This window comes from Mustelus asterias, chromosome 24, assembly GCF_964213995.1.
Source record: "Mustelus asterias chromosome 24, sMusAst1.hap1.1, whole genome shotgun sequence".
Lineage (NCBI taxonomy): Eukaryota > Metazoa > Chordata > Chondrichthyes > Carcharhiniformes > Triakidae > Mustelus > Mustelus asterias.
The window spans coordinates 13350125-13370170 of NC_135824.1; the positions used below are offsets into that span (position 1 = coordinate 13350125).

At 46.1% G+C, this 20046-nt stretch overlaps 2 pseudogenes across 2 annotated transcripts in view; both read left to right on the forward strand.

Annotated features, from left to right (window-relative positions):
- Positions 1–162: 162 nt before the first annotated feature.
- On the forward strand, positions 163–17222 carry LOC144511221 (UDP-glucuronosyltransferase 2A1 pseudogene; annotated as a pseudogene). Its single transcript, XR_013500773.1, has 2 exons — positions 163–287; positions 14601–17222. The product of XR_013500773.1 is annotated as a UDP-glucuronosyltransferase 2A1 pseudogene (transcript).
- Positions 208–20046, forward strand: part of LOC144511222 (UDP-glucuronosyltransferase 2A2 pseudogene) — a 61611-nt pseudogene continuing 41772 nt past the window's right edge. The window contains exon 1 of the transcript XR_013500774.1: positions 208–287. The product of XR_013500774.1 is annotated as a UDP-glucuronosyltransferase 2A2 pseudogene, transcript variant X1 (transcript). The remainder of the gene's footprint in view (positions 288–20046) is intronic.

Consider the following 20046-nt stretch of genomic DNA (forward strand, 5'->3'; position numbering starts at 1 on the left):
CTCAGTTGAATGCAGCTGCCCTGTTGTTTGGTCATTTCCAGCAGAACGAGGCAGAGAATAAAAACCAGAGGGAGCTGTGAGGAGGAACACAGATCCGCAGAGACAGCTCTGAGGAGGAATCACACAGACTGAAAACTTTAACTCCCTTTCTCTCTCCGCAGACGCTGACAGACCTGCTGCATTTTCCACTATTTTCTGTTTCCAGTACAGCAGTGCCCTTCGTTGTAGTGCCAAGACCTCCCTTCAGGGATACGAGGGAGAGCTCCTGCTGCTACAGACTTCGTGAGGTAAGTTCATATTAAAATTTACTGTGGCCCCATTGCTGCTTTTGTGTAAATTCCATCAAGGACCCATGGATGTAACTTCACCCACAATTATATTCCTGAACTATCTCCACTGGAGTCCGGTGGCGCTCTAATCCGCTCTCAGAAGCAGTGGCACTAAAATCGCAGCTCAGCAGGAACAGAGCAGGAATATTTATTCTAAACTACAGCTGAAATCTGAAGCTTACATCCATGACAGGCCAGCTGAAAGCAAAACGCAATAAGATGGCAATCCCAATTTGCTTTTATGGGAGGCAGCTCCCATTGAAAAGGCCAATTGTTTTTGCCCATCCTTAGTTGGTACTTGAGCAGCTGGTGGTGAATCCCACTTTGAACCGTGTGTTGCATGTCCACCCACAGTGCTATTAGGAAGGGAGTTCAGCATTTTGATTCAGGGATGATTAAGGAATATTGATATAATTCCGAGTCAGGATCGTGTGTGGCTAGGAGTTTACTCAGTGCAGAATTCCCAGCCTCTGACTTGCTGTTGTAGCGTGTAGTGATATTCAAATGCATCTGCTGCTCGTGCCCTTCTAGGTTGGTAGTGGCTGCCGGTATGGAATTGAAGGAAGCCGAGTGAGTTGTGCATCTTGTAGTTTGTGCACATTGCCGCCATTAGGCACCAGTGGTGGATAAATGCCAATCGAGTGAATTACTTTCTCCTAGATGGCAAACTGCATTCATCCGGGCAATTGGGGAGTATTTGACCATGCTCAAGACTTGTATCTTGGTGGAAGGCCTTCGGGAGTGAGGAGGTTAAGTTACTCACTGCAGAATTCCCAGTCTCTGACCTGCTCTTGTATTATTTATATGGCTGGTCCAGTTAACCTTCTCCTCACTGGTGAGCCCCAGGATGTTGCTGATGTTGGATTCAGTGATGGTAATGTCATTGAAGGTCAAGGGAAGTTGGTTAGATTCTTGTTGAAGATGCTCAGTGCCTGGCACTTGTGTTGTGTGCCTGCTATTTGCTGCTTATCATCAACTCCAGGTCAGGCTGTGCTCCATGCAGGCACAGACTCTTATAGTATCTGAGGAGTTGTGAATGGTGCTGAACCCTGTGCAATCATCATCCTTATCATCAACCACCCCTGTTACACTGTAATGGAATCTTGCGCTCTCTGATACACCTCGCTGGAAATGGTCTTTCTTGATGCACTAATGTAGAACTTGCTGTTCCCTGATGATGTGTTGGAACTGGCAGCTCCACGCTCATCATCTACACATCCAAAACAATTTGCTTCTATTCCATCCAAAACTGTATTTCAAATGAGAAGTTAACTCTTTGATTTGATTTATTATTGTCACATGTATTAGTATACAGCGAAAAGTATTGTTTCTTGTGCGCCATGCAGCCAAAACATACCGTTCATAGAGAAGGAAATGAGAGAGTGCAGAATGTAGTGTTACAGTCATAACTAGGTTGTAGAGAAAGATCAACTTAATGCGAGGTAGGTCCATTCAAAAGTCTGATGGCAGCAGGGAAGAAGCTGTTTTTGAGTCGGTTGGTACGTGACCTCAGACATTTATATTTTTTCCCGATGGAAGAAGGTGGAAGAGAGAATGTCTGGGGTGCGTGGTGTCCTTAATTATGCTGGCTGCTTTGCCGAGGCAGCGGGAAGCGTAGACAGAGTCAATGGATGGGAGGCTGGTTCTTGACTCACCTGAAGAAGGGGCTTGGGGCTCCGAAAGCTTGTGTGGCTTTTGCGACCAAATAAATCTGTTGGACTTTAACCTGGTGTTGTTAAACTTCTTACTGTCATTCATTCAGCCCAGAGATGTAACGTCAGTAAAATAATACCCTGTAAACACATCATTGTTGCAGACATGCTCATGGGGATAAGTGAAATTATTCACTTTGGTAAGAAACTAGGGAAAAGAGAATATTTTCCAAAACATGAGATACTATTCAATATTGTAAGCCAAAGGAATTTGCATGTCTTTGTAAACGATGATGATCTTGTAACTGAATCACACAAATTAACATTCAGATACATAACGAGGAACGCAAATGGTATGTTACATTTTATAACCAGCGGATTGCAGTCGAAGAGTAGAAGAGTAAGAGTAAATTTGGCATGTCAGCTACTACGACTCTCACCAACATTTACAGATGCAACATAGAAAGCATTCTTTCTGGTTGTATCATGGCTTGGTATGGCTCCTGCACTGCCCAAGACCACAAGGAACTACAAAAGGTCGTGAGTGTAGCCCAATCCATCACGCAAACCAGCATCCCATCCAATGACTCTGTCTACACTTCCCGCTGCCTCGGCAAAGCAGCCAGCTTAAGGACCCCACGCACCCCAGACCTTCCCTCTTCCACCTTCTTCCTTCGGGAAAAAGATACAAAACCGACTCAAGAACAGCTTCTTCCCTGCTGCTCTGTTTCCTGCTGCTCTGAAAAAAAAGCTCCGAAAAAGTAAGTTAAAAACAAAAACTCAGCTTACCTTCCAGCTCTCCTCTCCAAAATCGCTCCCCTCTCTGCCTGCTCCGCTGGAAGAATGAGGTCGAAACCTTGGAGGTAAGTGCCTTTTAAAGAAAAAATACAAACCCTCCCAAGTCTCCTTACATATTTGCTCCTCAATTTCCCGCTGACTATTTGGGGGCCTATAGTACAACCCTATCAAAGTGATTTCCCCCTTCTTATTTCTCAGTTCTACCCATATAGACTCAGTGGCCAAACCCTCGGATATATCCCCTCTCAGTACGGACGTGATGTTTTCCCTAAGCAAAAGTGCAACTCGTCCTCTTCTCTTACCTCCTGTTCTTTCTTTCCTATAGCATCTGTACCCTGGAACATGGAGCTGCCAGTCCTGTCCCTCCCTCAGCCATGTTTCAGTAATTGCTATATGATGCGCGTTATCATACACGAGGCTTGATGCTCAGGAAATAAAGGCTTTTATTTGCTGTAATAAAGCAGCTAACAATTATATACACAATCCCAGACTGAGGGGTCCCAGCCAGAGCATGGACCTTTATACCTCTCCCAGGAGGCGGAGCCCGACTGGGATGTACCACAACACTACAATACAAAGGTGTAACAACCCCACCCTAACCCCAACAGCAACCAGTAGCACAACCCATCCCTAACCCAACAGCAACATATGTACATACTTGTAGTACTGGCCAGACCCTGGCTCAGTACTATCCAGTGGGAACCAACGATGGTTCACCACATTCACCCCTCCTTTGAGAACATCGCTTTCGCGATGTCAGCTTTTAATTTATCGAAGGCCAATCCCTCTGGCGTTAGGGGAAAAGTAGTGGACTTAATGAGCGGACGGGCTTTGTCCGCGTAATTGGGAACCCACTGCGCATAATAAGAGAAGAAGCCTAAGCATCTTCTCAGTGCTTTTGCACTAGTGGGCAAGGGAAGTTCAGAAAGGGGGCGCATACGGTCTGGATCAGGGCCAATGACCCCGTTTTCCACCATGTATCCTAGGATGGCTAAACAGCGCGTACGGAACACACACTTCTCCCTGTTGTAGGTCAGGTTCAGGCGAGATGCAGTGCGTAGGAAATTCAGGAGATTTGTGTCGTGGTCCTGCTGGTCATGGCCGCAGATGGTGACATTATCCAGGTACGGGAAGGTAGCCCGCAGCCCGTTCTGGTCCACCATTCGGTCCATAGCACGCTGGAAGACCGAGACCCCATTGGTGACACCAAAGGGAACCCTGAGAAAGTGATACAAGCGACCATCTGCCTCAAAAGCCGTGTATTGTCGGTCCTCTGGGCGAATGGGGAGTTGGTGGTAGGCAGACTTGAGGTCTATGGTGGAGAACACCCGGTACTGCGCAATCTGATTGACCATATCAGATATGCGCGGGAGGGGATACGCATCCAGCTGTGTGTATCGATTAATGGTCTGACTACAGTCAATGACCATCCGGGGTTTGTTCCCGCTCTTGACCACCACGACCTGCGCCCTCCACGGACTAGCGCTAGGTTGTATGATCCTTTCTTTGAGGAGCCGCTGAACCTCAGATCGAATGAAGATCCGATCCTCAGCGCTGTAACGCCTACTCTTAGTCGCAATGGGCTTGCAGCCTTGCACAAGATTCTGGAACAGGGATGGTGTGGTGATCTTCAGCGTCGAGAGGCTACAGGCGGGGCTCGTTGGGCAATTTGGAGGCTGCTGTTCTCCCACTGAAAGTGAAGGGAGTGGCCCACCGTACTGTAGGGTTACACTCCTCAAGTGGACCATGAAGTTTAGTCCGAGAAGTATTGGCGCGCAAAGCTACGGCAACACTAGGAGCTTGAAACGCTCGTAAACTGTGCCGTGCACCGTTAAAGTTACCACGCAACTCCCTAGCACGGTGACAGACCGGGACCTCGATGCCATAGAAATTGTCTGTTTGACAGGTTGAATCCGGAGTCCACACCGCTTCACAGTGTCTGGGTGGATAAAACTCTCAGTGCTCCCGCTGTCAAACAGACAATAAATCAAGTGGTCATTTACCTGGATGTTCATCATAGATTTGTCAAGTCTATGAGGCTTGGCCTGGTCCAGGATGATCGACGCCACCGTTGGTTCATGAGCGCCACTGCAGGCAGCTGAAATCGACGAGGATGACCCCTGCTGGTCGTTCGCGGTCGGTGCCGACCAACATGGCCGCTCCCATGGGTCGCACGTGGGTGATGGCGCCAAACTCAGCGACCCCTGGTGGTCACACATCTCCAACTCCGTCGACCGTAATGGCGTCGTCCTGGCCTCGCATGTGGACAAAACCCTCGATGATTTCGACGACGAAGAACCGGGCTCTGAGGAATCGCAGGCCGCACTGCCGTTCCTAGATTTAGATCGGCACACTTTCGAGTAGTGCCCCTTCTTACCGCAGGCGGAGCACAACACAGCCTTAGCGGGACACCGTTGCCGAGTATGCTTCGCTCCCCCACAGAAGTAACACCGCGGGCCGCCCGGAGCTGCTGCCGTCGTCTGGCCCGAGTGTGAGCACGCCATTACGCAGCATTTCGAACCCGAGGGACGAGGAGGGATTGGCGACTGCTCCTGCCACGTTGTCTCCACGTGGTCTTCAGGATACAATACTAGGCTTTTGGAGGCCGTCTCCAGCATCTCCGCTAGCTCTATTGCCTGGGTACGGTCAAGGTTACCTTTCTCCAGTAGTTTAAGTCGAATGTACGACGATCCGACTCCCGCCACAAACACATCTCGGGCGAGGTCGTTCATGCTCTGCTCAGCCGACACAGCTTTGCAGTTACAGCCCCTGGCTAGCTGTCGGAGCTCGTTCGCGTACTCCTCCATCGTTTCGCCAGACTGCCGTCGTCGAGTGGCTAAGAGGTAACGAGCGTGTATTTCGTTGGGCGGTTTGATATAACGCTTCTTCAGAAGCTCGAGGGCCTTTGTGTAATTGGTGGCTGCACGGATCGCGAGGTAGACAGTGTCGCTTACCCTCGCATGGAGGACCCGGAGTCTGTCATCATCTGTGATGACCGCTGCGGAGGCTGCCAGGTAGTCTTCGAAACACTTCAGCCAGTGGTCGAAGGTGTTAGAGGCGCCCACCGCACGTGGATCTAGTGTAAGGCGTTCCGGCTTCAGTATCTGCTCCATGCTCTCTTTTGTTTTCTTCGACGAGAGTTTATTTACAGCAAATAAAATTGATGCGCGTTATCATACACGAGGCTTGATGCTCAGGAAATAAAGGCTTTTATTTGCTGTAATAAAGCAGCTAACAATTATATACACGATCCCAGACTGAGGGGTCCCAGCCAGAGCAGGGACCTTTATACCTCTACCCAGGAGGCGGAGCCCGACTGGGATGTACCACAACACTACAATACAAAGGTGTAACAACCCCACCCTAACCCCAACAGCAACAAGTAGCACAACCCATCCCTAACCCAACAGCAACATATGTACATACTTGTAGTACTGGTCAGACCCTGGCTCAGTACTATCCAGTGGGAACCAACGATGGTTCACCACACTATAATATCCCAGTCCCACGTACCCATCCATGCCCTGAGTTCACCTGCCTTGCCCGTCAGGCCTCTTGCATTGAAATAAATGCAGTTTAATCTGGACTTCCCTTGCCCTCTGTCTTGCTTTTGCCTGATCTGTCTGGTACTAGGATTACTGACACTGCCTTTACTACTTAATGTGCTCTCTTTGACTTCTGTGCTGTCCTCAACCTTCTCTTCTGTCTCCCTACTGCTTTGGATCTCACCCCCTGCCAAACTAGTTTAAACCCTCCCGAGGGGCTCTAGCAAATCTCCCCGCCAGGATGTTAGTCCCCCTCCAGTTCAGATGTAATGCATCCCTCTTCAACAGGTCAGCCCTTCCCCAGAAAAGATCCCAATGATCCAAAAATCTAAATCCCTACCCCCTGCACCAGCTCTCAAGCCACGCATTCATCTGCCTAACCTTCCTATTCCTACTCTCAGTAGCACGTGGTACCGATAGTAGTCCTGAAATTACTACCTTCGGGGTCCTGCACTTTAGCCTTCTGCCTAACTCTCTATATTCACACTTCAGGACCTCATCCCTTGTCCTATCTATGTCATCGGTACCAATACGTACAACGACCTCTGGCTGCTCACCCTCCCCCTTAAGAATGTCCTGCAACCGCCCAGAGATGTCCTTGACCCTGGCACCAGGAAGACAACACACCATCCTGGAGTCTCGATTGCGGCCACAGAAACGCCTGTCTGTGCCTCTAATTAGCGAGTCCCCTATTACTACTGCTCGCTTGCTCTTTGCCCGACCCTGTCCCACAGCAGAAACAGCTGTGGTGCCACAGGCCTGACTGCTGCTGGTATCTCCCCCTGACAGGCTGACCCCTCAACAGTATCCAAAACGGTATACCTGTTTGAAAGGGGAATAGCCACTGGAGACTCCTGCATTACTTGCCTGCCTCTCCTGGCGGTCACCCATCTACCTGTTTGAACCTCTAGTGTGACAACCTCCCTATAACTAGTGTCTATCACCCTCTCTGCCTCCTGTATGCTCCGCAGTGCATCCCTCTGCCGCTCTGTATGTATTTCAATTGGTTAAAGTTATGCTAATTCTTTTTGTTATATTCCGTGTTCTTAAATAAAATTATTTTGATAAAAGCTTCCTAGTGGATCATTTGAATCATACCTGGATTGAAACACCTTATGTTTTGTAACTTACTGCTCCCAGCTCAATGCCATCAAATCGTAACACAATCTCCTCCTATTGTATCCCAACCTGTATTTTACATGAGAGGACATTTAGCCCTCAGGTCTGATTTGTTAAATATATTGTCAAGCACAGTCATAATTGTATTCAACTTATCTGTAAGTCCAGAAGAATGAAAAAGCAGAATATTTTCACAAGGTTGCCAAAGTTTGGATTCACAGATATCACAGGTGTCCTTCAATGCAAGACATATAAAGTTAGCATGCAGATACAATGAGCAGTTGGGAAGACAACTCAAATGGTAGGGTTTTTCAGTCGCCCCTTCCCCCTGTTCTCCCCGGTGGGTATAAAGATGGATGGGGCAGGGACAATGTGATGGAAACTGAAAATTAGGTTTCTTGCCTGACTTGGTGGGGTGTGATTCCCATCAGAGGCCAGAATCACCCCCACTGCCCAATTGTTGGCAGCACCAGTGGAAAATCACCCCGGTCCAGATCAACCTAGAGCATACATATTGGCGAGACAGACTGGGGCAACCTCGGGAGATCTGGATGGGAGAGGGAGGCCTGGACCATGGAACACCAGGTGTAGCCGTGGTTGGGTGGAGCATCCATCATGTGGATCTTCTCTGCGCAGTAGCCTCTTCCAGGTGGTGGTTCTTTCAGCTGCAGGTGGGCAACTACAGGAGGTTTAGTTGGCTGGTGACTGTCTGTGCTGTAGTGGGGAGGATTACATGAGGTAAGTTTGAAGAGGTGGAGGACTAGGTGGTGTTTGAGAGTTTGGAGGTGGCAGGGGAAAGCTGTGGTGATCATTGAATAGGTGAGTTGATATGGAGTGGGAGGGTGGGAAGGAACATGCTGGAGTGTGGGTGAGTGGGGAGGCTTGTGTGCAAGTGTGAATGGGCATGGGGGTGTGTGTAAGTGTGAATGAGCAAGGGAGTGTAAGTGTGAATGGGCATGGAGCTGTGCAAGTTTGAATGGGCATGGGGTGTGTGCAAGTGCGAATGAGCAAGGGAGTGTGCAAGCATGAATAGGCATGCGGTACGTGTCAGTTTGAATGGGGATGGGTTGTGTTCAAGTGTGAATGCGCATGGGGGCAGAGTGGAAAGGTGTTCAAATGAAAGGATCCATGGTGTCAATAGGTCTGTTCTGAGAAGACTGAGGGAAATGGTGATAAAAGTTTTAACGTTTATTTATTTATCACAAGTAAAGCTTACATGAACACTGCAATGAAGTTACTGTGAAATTCCCCCAGTTGCCACAGTCCGGTGCCTGTTCGGGTCAATGTACCGAACACCATGTCTTTCAGAATGTGGGAGGAAACCGGAGCACCCGGAGAATACCCACGCAGACACAGGGAGAACATGCAAACTCCACACAGACAGTGACCCAAGCCAGCAATCGAACCCGGGTCCCTGGCACTGTGAAGCAGCAGTGCTAATCACTGTGCTACCGTGCCACCCATAGGAAGGGATGGTGAGTGTTAAAGGTGGCAGTGGGGGCTGGTAGTGTGGCAGAATGAGGGTCCTGCAACGCTGGGTCCTGGAGAATTCCTCCTCTGCCAGGTTCATCATCTTGATCGGCCTCCCCATCCGCTGGGGAGTGGCCAGGTGCCACTCCAGGATGCCCAGGGAGACATCGGTGAATTTGGATGTTGATCCTCCATGGCCATCTCCTTCCTGAACTTTGGATATGTTGCCTGGGCGTCTTTTAAATATGGAAACCAGATGCGATGGCAGGGTGCGCACTATCCAATGCCTGATATGGCATGCATTCCCTGTGGCTTCCGTCGCCTAACCCTCCACAGGACTTAATCTCAAAATAGAAATTCCACCCATAGCCCTCATTGCGAAGGGTTATTTCTAAGAGTAAGGATGTCTTATAACAGTTACATATAAGCTGTTGCTGGGACCACTTTTGTTTAATGTGTACAGTTTTTGTAGAATCATAGAATCCCTATAATACAGAAGGAGATCATTTGGCCCATCGAGTCTGCACCGACACTCGGACAGAGCATCTTACTCAAGCCCACCTCCCTTTGCCCTAAGGAATACAGAGTACTGGGCTAATGGTAAGATACTTGGTAGTGTGGATGAACAGAGGGATCTGTGTGTCCATGTGCATAGATCCCTGAAAGTTGGCACCCAGGTTGATAGGGTTGTTAAGAAGGCGTACAATGTGTTAGCTTTTATTGGTAGAGGGGTTGAGTTTCGGAGCCAGGAGGTCATGCTGCAACTGTACAAAACTCTGCTGCAGCCGCATTTGGAGTATTGCGTACAGTTCTGGTCACCGTATTATAGGAAAGAGGTGGAAGTGTTGGAAAGGGTGCAGAGGAGATTTACCAGGATGTTGCCTGGTATGGTGGGAAAATCGTATGAGGAAAGGCTGAGGGGCTTGAGGTTGTTTTCGTTAGAGAGAAGAAGGTTAAGAGGTGACTTTATAGAGGCATACAAGATGATCAGAGGAATAGATAGGGTGGATAGTGAGAGCCTTTTTCCTCAAATGGTGATGGCTAGCACGAGGGGACATAGCTTTAAATTGAGGGGTGAGAGATATAGAACAGATGTTAGAGGTAGGCTCTTTACTCAGAGAGTAGTAAGGGCGTGGAATGCCCTGCCTGCAGCAGTAGTGGACTCGTCAACATTAAGAGCATTCAAATGGTTATTGGATAAACATATGGATGATATTGGAATAGTGTAGATTAGAGGGGCTTTAGATTGGTTCCACTGGTCGGCGCAACATCGAGGGCCGAAGGGCCTGTACTACGCTGTAATGTTCTATGTTCTAACCCCAAAACATCACACATTTACCCCATGTTCTGTTTTGTTCCTTTAATGGTCTGGGAGAATGTTAAATAAGAAACAGATTAGAATTATAATCTCTTAACTATTATAATTGTTTATTGAAAAAGAGCAAATAATATGAAAGAATCACAAGAGAAATGAAAATAAGCAACAAGTCTCACAGCCTTCTGCCTGTCAGGAAGCCCAGTAATGATGGCTGGTCTGGAGCTCAAGTGGTCCTGGAACCAATCACAAACCCAGTCCAAGGTGAAGCCCAATTTATTCAGATCAAAGCCTTCCTTTTACAGTGTGTCACCAACAACTTCTGTGTGAGACTTGGTATGAACATAGTTGGAAAACAATATACAAAGAGAAATACAAGCAGATCTACTTGACCTGTGATTACTGTGGTACTATCATATGGTGCAAAACACAGAGGCAGCCCAAATTTAGATTCCCATAACATGGGTATTGCTAAATTGTCTGGCGAATATATTAACTCCTCACTTTCTATACACCCCACTAATCCCACTAACCTACATATCCTGGGACACTAAGGGACTATGTAGTATGGCCAATCCACCTAATCTGCACATCTTGGGACTGTGGGAGGAAACTGGAGCAGCCGGAGGAAACCCATGCACACCCGAGGAGAATGTACAGACTCCACACAGTCACCCAAGGCCGAAATTGAACCCGGTCTCTGGCACCGTGAGGCAACAGTGCTGACCACTGTGCCACCGTGCTGTGCTAATCAGGCCTGGAAACGTTCTTCTACACTAATGCCAGAAAATATTGGAAATGTACAGTCGGAAAGGCATCCTTTGAGGAGAAAGAAAAAGTTACAAAAGAACAAAAAACTAAGAAAGGTACAGCACAGGAACAGGCCCTTCAGCTGTCCAAGCCCATGCCGATCATGATGCCCTAACTAAAGTAAAAAGCACCTTCTGCCCTTACTTGGGCCGTATCCCTCTATTCCTTCCCCATTCATCTTCCCATCCAGATGCCTCTTAAATGCTACTAATGTGCCTGCTTCCATCACCTCCTCTGGAAGTGCGTTTCAGGCACCCACCACTCTCTGCATGAAAAACCTCCCCTGCACACCTCCCTTAAACTTTCCCCCTGTCAACTTGAACCTGTGCCCCCTTGTAATTGACACTTCCACCCTTGGAAAAAGTCTCTGACTATCCACCCTATCTATGCCTCTCATAATTTTGTAGCTTTCGTCTTTCCAGTGAAAACAATCCTAGTTTATTCAACCTCTCCTCATAGCCAACACCGTTGAGACCAGGCAACATCCTGGTGAACCTTCTTTGCACTTTCTCCAAAGATTCCACATCCTTCTGGCGGTGTGGTGACTAGAACTGCACGCAATACTCTAAATGCGGTCTAACCAAGGTTTTATATAGCTGCAACATGATTTCCCAACTCTTGTACTCAGTACACGTATTAGTGAGAGGCAAGATGGTTTGTGAAGTGGAGGTCGTGTCCCAAGAACTTGATCAAGTTTTTTGAGGAAGTGACAAAGAGGATTGATGAGGGTAGGGCAGTGGATGTTGTCTACATGGACTTCAATAAGGCCTTTGACAAGGTCCCTCATGGCAGAAGGTGAAGTCGCATGGGATCAGAGGTGAGCTGGCAAGCTGGATACAAAACTGGCTCGGTCAAAGAAGACAGAGGGTAGCAGTGGAAGGGTGCGTTTCTGAATGGAGGGCTGTGACAAGTGGGATTAGTGCTGGGACCTTTGCTGTGTGTAATATACATAAATGATTTGGAGGAAAATGTAGCTGGATTGATTAGTAAGTTTGCAGAAGACACAAAGGTTGGTGGATTTGCGGATAGCGATGAGGACCATCAGGGGATACAGCAGGATATAGATCAGTTGGAGGCTTGGGCTGAGAGATGGCAGATGGCGTTTAATCCAGACAAATGTGAGGTAATGCATTTTGGAAAGTCTAATACAAATAGCAAATAAACAGTAAATGGCAGAACCCTTCAGAGTATTGATAGGCAAAGAGATCTGGGTGTACAGGTACACAGGTGACTGAAAGTGGCAAAGCAGGTGGAGAAGGTAGTCAAGAAGGCATACGGCATGCAAGCCTTCATCGGCGGGGGTATTGAGTTTAAAAATTGGCAAGTCATTTTGCAGCTTTATAGAACTTTAGTTAGGCCGCACTTGGAATATAGTGTTCAATTCTGGTCGCCACACTACCAGAAGGATGTGGAGGCTTTGGAGAGTGTACAGAAAAGATTTACCAGGATGTTGCCTGGTATGGAGGGCATTAGCTGTGAGGAGAGGTTGGAGAAACTTGGTTTGTTCTCACTGGAGCGACGGAAGTAGAGGGGAGACCTGATAGATTATGAGAGGCATAGACAGAATGGATAGTCAGAAGCTTTTTCCCAGGGTGGAAGAGCCAATTACTAGGGGACATAGGTTTAAGGTGCGAGGGGCAAGATTTAAAGGAGATGTACGAGGCAGATGTTTTACACAGAGAGTAGTGGGTGCCTGGAACTCGTTGCCGGGGGAGGTAGTGGAAACGGATACGGTAGTGACTTTTAAGTGGCGTCTTGACAAGTACATGAATAGGATGGGAATAGAGGGATATGGTCCCTGGAAGGGTCGAGGGTTTTAGTTAAGTCGGGCAGCATGGTCGGTGCAGGCTTGGAGGGCCAAAGGGCCTGTTCCTGTGCTGTAATTTTCTTTGTTCTTTGTTCTTTGCGCCACAGCTAATGAAGGCAAGCATGCCATATGCCTTCTTAATCACCTTGGCAACTTTTAGGGAACTGTGGACCTGCACACCCAGATTCTTTTGTATGTTAATGTCCCTAAGGGTTCTGCTACTTATAGTATAATTCACACCTAGATTTGATCCTCCAAAATGCACCACCTCACATCTGTCTGGATTAAGTTCCATAATAATTCCAGCCGGTGACAGTTCATCAGAACTGGTCAGACGGAATCTTGGTCACCAAACCTTTGTACAGTGTGTAGGGGGTCTTTTACTCCACACGTTGTTCAGCCCAGAGATCCGATTTCAATAAAGTGATGCCTTGTTTAGACAGAAGTGTGTTAGAAATACTCATGGACGTGTATGAAATGATCAATGTTGACAGGCAAGCAAAAGCAGAATATTTTCCAAAGATCAGAGACTACTCAATGTTGTCATTCACAGATATTTGGGTGTGTGAACAAACGATAACAATGCTAATATGCAGGTAGGGGAGGCGAAGGCCTGGTGGTATTATCGCTAAACTATTCATCCAGAAACTCAACTAATGTTCAAATCCAGCCACAGCAGATGGTGGAATTTGTATTCAATAAAAAATATCTGAAATTAAGAATCTACTGATGACCATGAAACTATTGTCGACTGTTGGAAAAACCCATTTGGTTCACTAATGTCCTTTAGGGAAGGAAATCTGCCATCCTTACCTGGTCTGGCCTACATGTGACTCCGGAACCACAGCACTGCGGTTGACTCTCAACTGCCCTTGGGCAACTGGGGATGGGCAATAAATGCTGGCCAGTCGGCGATACCCATGTTCCACGAATGAATAAAAAAAAACACACAGTAATGAGGAAGGCAAATAGCCGGTTCCACTTTATTGCAAGAGGGTTGCAACATAAGAGTAAAGAAGACTTGCTGCAAATATTTCAGAGAATCACAGAAGTGTTACGGTGCAGAAGGAGGCCATTTGGCCCATTGAGTCTGCTCCACCATTCAATCATGGCTGATAAGTTTCCCAACCCCATTCTCATGCCATTTCCCCATAACCTTTGATTCCCCGACCAATCAAGAACCTATCTATCTCTATCTTAAATACACTCAGTGACTTGGCCTCCACAGCCTTCTGTGGAAATGAGTTCCATAGATTCACCACCCTCTGGCTGAAGAAATTTCCCCCTCACCTCGGTTCTAAATGTACAACAATCAAGCAAAATATGCTTATATTATCTGGAATTCAGAATATTGAAAAGTAATCTCATTGAAAAGTACAACATTTTTTGAAAGTTTGTCAGTGAAGGTGCCGAGAGGCTGTTTCCTCACTAGAGCATTGAGAACTCAGGGTCAGTGTCAGAATAAGGAGACAATTTTTCACCAAGGGGTATGAATCTTTGACATTCCCTCTGGTCAGAGTGCTGTGGAAACTCAGGCATTGAATACATCAAGAATGGCATCAATAGACTTATGAGCACTCAGGGAATTAAGAGAGTGTGCAGTTGAGGTAGTTTAGCCATTACCTTATTGAAAGACGGGGGTCACGGGGTCAATGACGCAGGCCGGATCACAGGCAGAAGTCCACACCTATTTTCTTATGATCTGATTTAAAATTTATGTCGTATTACCAATGTTTCTCTTCCATTCTCTATCAGGATCTGGATGTCATTTTGCTCTCAAAATGGAGAATCTCGTGTGCAAACGCAGGTTCCAAGTTGCATACATACTTGGTATCATCGTCACCCACTTCTGTCCGATTACAGAGGGGGCGAACATATTGGTTGTTCCCGTGGACGGAAGCCATTGGGTCAATATGAGAATTCTATTGGAAGAACTGAAACTTCATGGACACAGCATCACAGTCCTTAATTTCGCAACATCTTCGTACATCAAAGAGGACGCTGATCTATATCAATCCATTGTGGTGGAAATGCAAGGACTATTTAGGAAACATGAAGGCGAAGATGTTATGCAAACTTTGCTTGAAAGGGCACTAGAAGCCTTACAGGATAGTTGGATGCCATGGTTTAGGTTCCATTCTGAAATGATGACATTTCTGCATTCATGTCACATTTGGACACGAGAAATTATTATTAGAATTTATGAAAACAAAAGTTTGTTAAGACAACTTGAAAATGAGCACTTTGACTTAGTACTTACTGATCCAGTTTTTCCAACAGGTCCACTACTTGCTCATACTTTAAAAGTTCCTTTGGTATACAATGTTCGATGGCTCAGCAGTGGAGAACCTCATTTTTTCCTCGCCCCATCGCCTCCTTCCTATGTCCCAGTCCCCGCACACATGACAGATCAAATGAGTTTTCTTCAAAGAACATTAAATACCATCCTAAACCTTTTACAATCATATAATTCAAAATTTGTGACTAACCACATTTATGATGAGGTCTGCCATCGATATCTGGGCCCAGACACAGATATCGAGACGGTTCTCCATGGGGCCGATATATGGCTGTTGAGGGTTGATTTTATATTTGAGTTCCCGAGACCCACCATGCCAAATATTGTTTACATTGGAGGATTCCAGTGTAAACCACCCAAACCTCTCGCAGCAGAGTTTGAAGAGTTTGTCCAATCCTCAGGGGAACATGGGGTTATTGTGATGTCTCTGGGGACAATTATTAACCATTTACCAATGCATATTACAATGAAAATTGCAGAGGCCTTTGCTCAGGTACCTCAGAAAGTTATTTGGAGATACAATGGAACAATCCCTCCCAACATCGGAAATAATACGCTATTGGCAAAATGGATCCCTCAGAATGATCTTTTAGGGCACCCCAAGACACGAGCCTTTGTTGCCCATGGTGGCATCAATGGAGTTTATGAAGCCATCTATCATGGGGTGCCAGTGGTTGGCATTCCTCTGCTTTTTGACCAGTTTGAAAATTTATTCAGACTTGAAATCAGAGAGGCTGCAAAGGTGATTAGTGTCTCAGCCATGCAGTCAACAGATCTATTGCAGGCACTGAATGAAGTCATAAACAACAGATCTTATCGGGATAATATGCAGAAACTCTCTGCTCTCCACAGGGATCAACCCGAGTCTCCAATGGAGAGAGCCGTTTTCTGGATTGAGTTTGTTGCTCGACACAAAGGTGCAGCACATTTGCGCTCAGAATCTTACCGACTCCCCTGGTATGCTTACTATTGCGTGGATGTGATGATCCTCCTGTTATCTGTGTTACTAATGATTACAGTGCTGACGGTTCTACTGTTGAGGAAGCTTTGTAGCATTGCTCGAAAGAAAAAGCAAAAAATTCAGTAAGGTTTTTGCTTTCGCTGGGAAAGGGGTTTTAAATTATTTCAACTTAATAGTAGACAGTTGTAATTTAACATCTATTGCATTCCTTTCTCGATTTCATAAATTAGACGTTGTTCAAGTATCACTGAAGTAGCATGTCAGTCAATAGTTGTCCTCTTAAACAAAAAAAGAGGAAATGTACTTAAATCAAATGTAGTGGAAAGATCAATATGTTTTAAGCGCATTTTTCAAAAATAATTACATTAGTTGATGTATGATGTGGAGTTACCGGCGTTGGACTGGGGTGGGCACAGTAAGAAATCTCACAACACCAGGTTAAAGTCCAACAGGTCTATTTGGTAGCATGAGCTTTTGGAGCGCTGCCCCTTCATCAGGTGAGTGGAGGATTGGGTTCACAAAACGTTGATGTATGGTTGCAAACATAAAATAAGAATTCCAGACTTCTGTTTCCAGAAGTCTGTTTCATCCCAGTCATCACGTCCAATTTTTCAGAGCCAAATATTTCCAGCCCATTTCTCTCTGTGTTTCGCAACACGTTTGGTATCTCGACCACACCCTCCACTTGTGTCGGCCATGTCCTGGCAAGTTGGAGGTTAGTTTCTCTCGCATTTGCTTTGATAGCTTTGAATGCATGACTGACACAAAGAGCTGGCCTTAATTCCACTGCTGCAAACTCCATGTGGTGTTGCAACATCATGCGCTAAAAATGCCTCATAATGTAAACAGACGTTGGGCAAAACAGAGTATTTAACAATTCTGGAGGACAGAAAGTGTTGATTATAATGTCAACCATGTGCTGTTCTAAGACAATGTTGGGAAGTCAAAGGATCTTCTGCACATAACATTGGTTTTTCATTATTGGTCAGATTTAGAAACACTCGGGTTTGTCACGATTAAATGAAGGTCATATTTCTTGAACTAGAACTAAGTGATTGTACTATCTGATTTTAAAATGCTGTAAATTGTATGATCACAGGTATTAATAAAGAAATGTTTCTGAATGATTTGTCTATCTTCTTTGATTTGTGACTATCTGGTTGGAGTTTGCACGTTTTCCCATGTCTGTGTGCGTTTTCTCCGGGTGCTCCAGTTTCCTCCCATAGTCCAATGGTGTGCAGGTTAGGTGGATTGGCCATGCTAAATTGCCCCTTAATGTCCCAAGATATGTAGGTTAGGGGGATTAATGGGGTTAATATGTAGGGCTACGGGGATAGGGTGGGGGGTGGTTGTGGGTAGGGTGCTCTTTCGGAGAGTCGGTCCAGACTCAATGGGCTGAATGGCCTCCTTCTGCACTTTAGGGGATTCAATGATTTTGGCAAGTTAACTCTTTCATACATTCATCCTAATCAGGTGTTGATCCTGTAAGTATGGATCAACTACTTGGACAATTTACGTAAGCCAAATTTAGACTTCTGCTGCTTCACTATTACTGACCAATAATTTTCCTTGAATGTTTGGCATTAACAATATAACTGTTTTAACAAATGTGTAATTTTGTGAGCCTGCAGACCTTTTTGTTTAATTCCCTATCGCAGCTCTTTTTAAGTAACTACACTGCCAGGGACAAGGGTGACAAAGTAGAAAGGGTTGAGGGCTTCAAGTTTATAGGTGTCCAGATCACCAAAAACCTATCCTGGTCTCCCCATGCTGACACTATAGTTAAGAAATCCCACCAACACCTCTACTTTCTCAGAACACTAAGGAAATTTGGCGTGTCAGCTACGACTCCCACCAACTTTTACAGATGCACTATGGAAAGCATTCTTTCTGATTGTATCACAGCTTGGTATGGCGCTTGCTCTGCCCAAGACCGCAAGGAACTACAAAATGTTGTGAATGTAGCCCAATCCATCACGCAAACCAGCCTCCCAAATCCTTTGACTCTGTCTACACTTCCCACTGCCTCGGCAAACCAGCCAGCATAATTAAGGACCCCACGCCCCCTGGAAATTCTCTCTTCCACCTTCTTCCTTTGGGAAAAAGATACAAAAGTCTGAGGTCACGTACCAACCGACTCAAGAACAGCTTCTTCCCTGCTGCTGTCAGACTTTTGAATGTACTTACCTTGCATTAAGTTGATCTTTCTCTACACCCTAGCTATGACTGTAACACCACATTCTGCACTCTCTCGTTTCCTTCTCTATGAACGGTATGCTTTGTCTGTATAGAGCGCAAGAAACAATACTTTTCGTTGTATGTTAATACATGTGACAATAATAAATCAAATCAAATCAAATCAAAACATAGGAGCAGTAATGGATTACTCAGTTGCTTGAACTGGTTCTGTCATTCAACTAGATCATGGCTGAACTGTATCTCAACTCTGTCTACGTATTACGTTACAAAACCCTGAGCATCTTTGCCTCAGTGGAATCTATTAACTTCAGTCATGAAACATTCAATTCATCCGGCTGCAGCAATTTATTTCGCAACGAGATTGCAGACTTTCACTATCTTTATTTGCAAAGAGTACTTCCTGTTAGCCACCCGAGTGTCCTACCTTTAATTTTAAATTTCGCACCAATTATTCCATCAGCAATTTTTTAAAAATTCATTTGTGAGAAATGGGTGTCACTGGCTGGCCAGCATTTATTGCCCATCCCTAATTGCCTGAGGGCAGTTAAGAGTCAACTACATTTCTGTGGCTCTGGAGTCACATCTCGGTCAGACCAGGTAAGGACGGCAGATTTCCATCCCCATTCGTGAACCAGATGGGTTTCTTCCCAACAATCGACAATGGTTTCATGGTCATCAGTAGATTCTCAATTCCACATATTTTGTTTCTAATTGAGTTCAAATTCCATCATGTGCCATGGTGGGATTCGAACCCAGGTCCCCAGAATATTAGCTGAGTTCCTGGATTAAGGTCTAGCGATAAAAGCCACGAGGCCATCGCCTCCCCCTATCAGGACAGATAGAATGCCAAAGGCTAGAGAGTTGGGAATTTAGAAATGCCATTGTAAGCGACTCTGGACCATTTTCTTCCACGGATCGACAGAGGAAAATGGGATTTGCAGGGGAATGGGAACATGAGTGGAGAGGGGCACAAGGAAGTGATCAGAGATGGGATATCTGTGATTGACATGAAGGGTGTTGAGAAGGCACAGGTTGAGAGGGTATCTATGAATGTGGATAAAGGAGTCTATATGAAAAGAGAGAGTTCGAGAGGGCAGGAAAACAGCAAAGTCAGAGGAAAAAGGACAATGATGAGTTGAGATAAAGGTCACAAACACTGGTGGGAAGTCACTCGATCCACAAGCTGAGGGAGGAAACAGAGAAGCTATATTGGTGAATAATTTGACATGGGGTACTTCAGTGCACAGTAGAGAACATGAATTTCAAAATTGAGAGTTGTAGCAGGGTTAGATGCTCAAAGGAGCAGAAGTTCCAGGGGAGTATTGGGACAGATCAGGGTGTGATTTGATGATAAGGATCACATCACCACCACAGCATTCTGGATAGCCAGGTGGCGAAGCTTCGTTTATAAGGATTGGGGCATCACACGTCAGACAAGTTTCTGTTAAGACCGTGATGTTGATGAAATACACCCCACAAAATCAAGGGCAGGCAGAAGGGATTAGTTAAATTTGGCGTCATGATCGGCACAACATGTGGCGGCACGGTAGCACAGTGGTTAGCACTGCTGCTTCACAGCTCCAGGGACCTTGGTTCGATTCCCGGATCGGGTCACTGGCTGTGTGGAGTTTGCACATTCTCCTCGTGTCTGCGTGGGTTTCCTCCGGGTGCTCCGGTTTCCTCACACAGTCCAAAGATGTGTGGGTTGGGTTGATTGGCCGTGCTAAAATTGCCCCTTACTG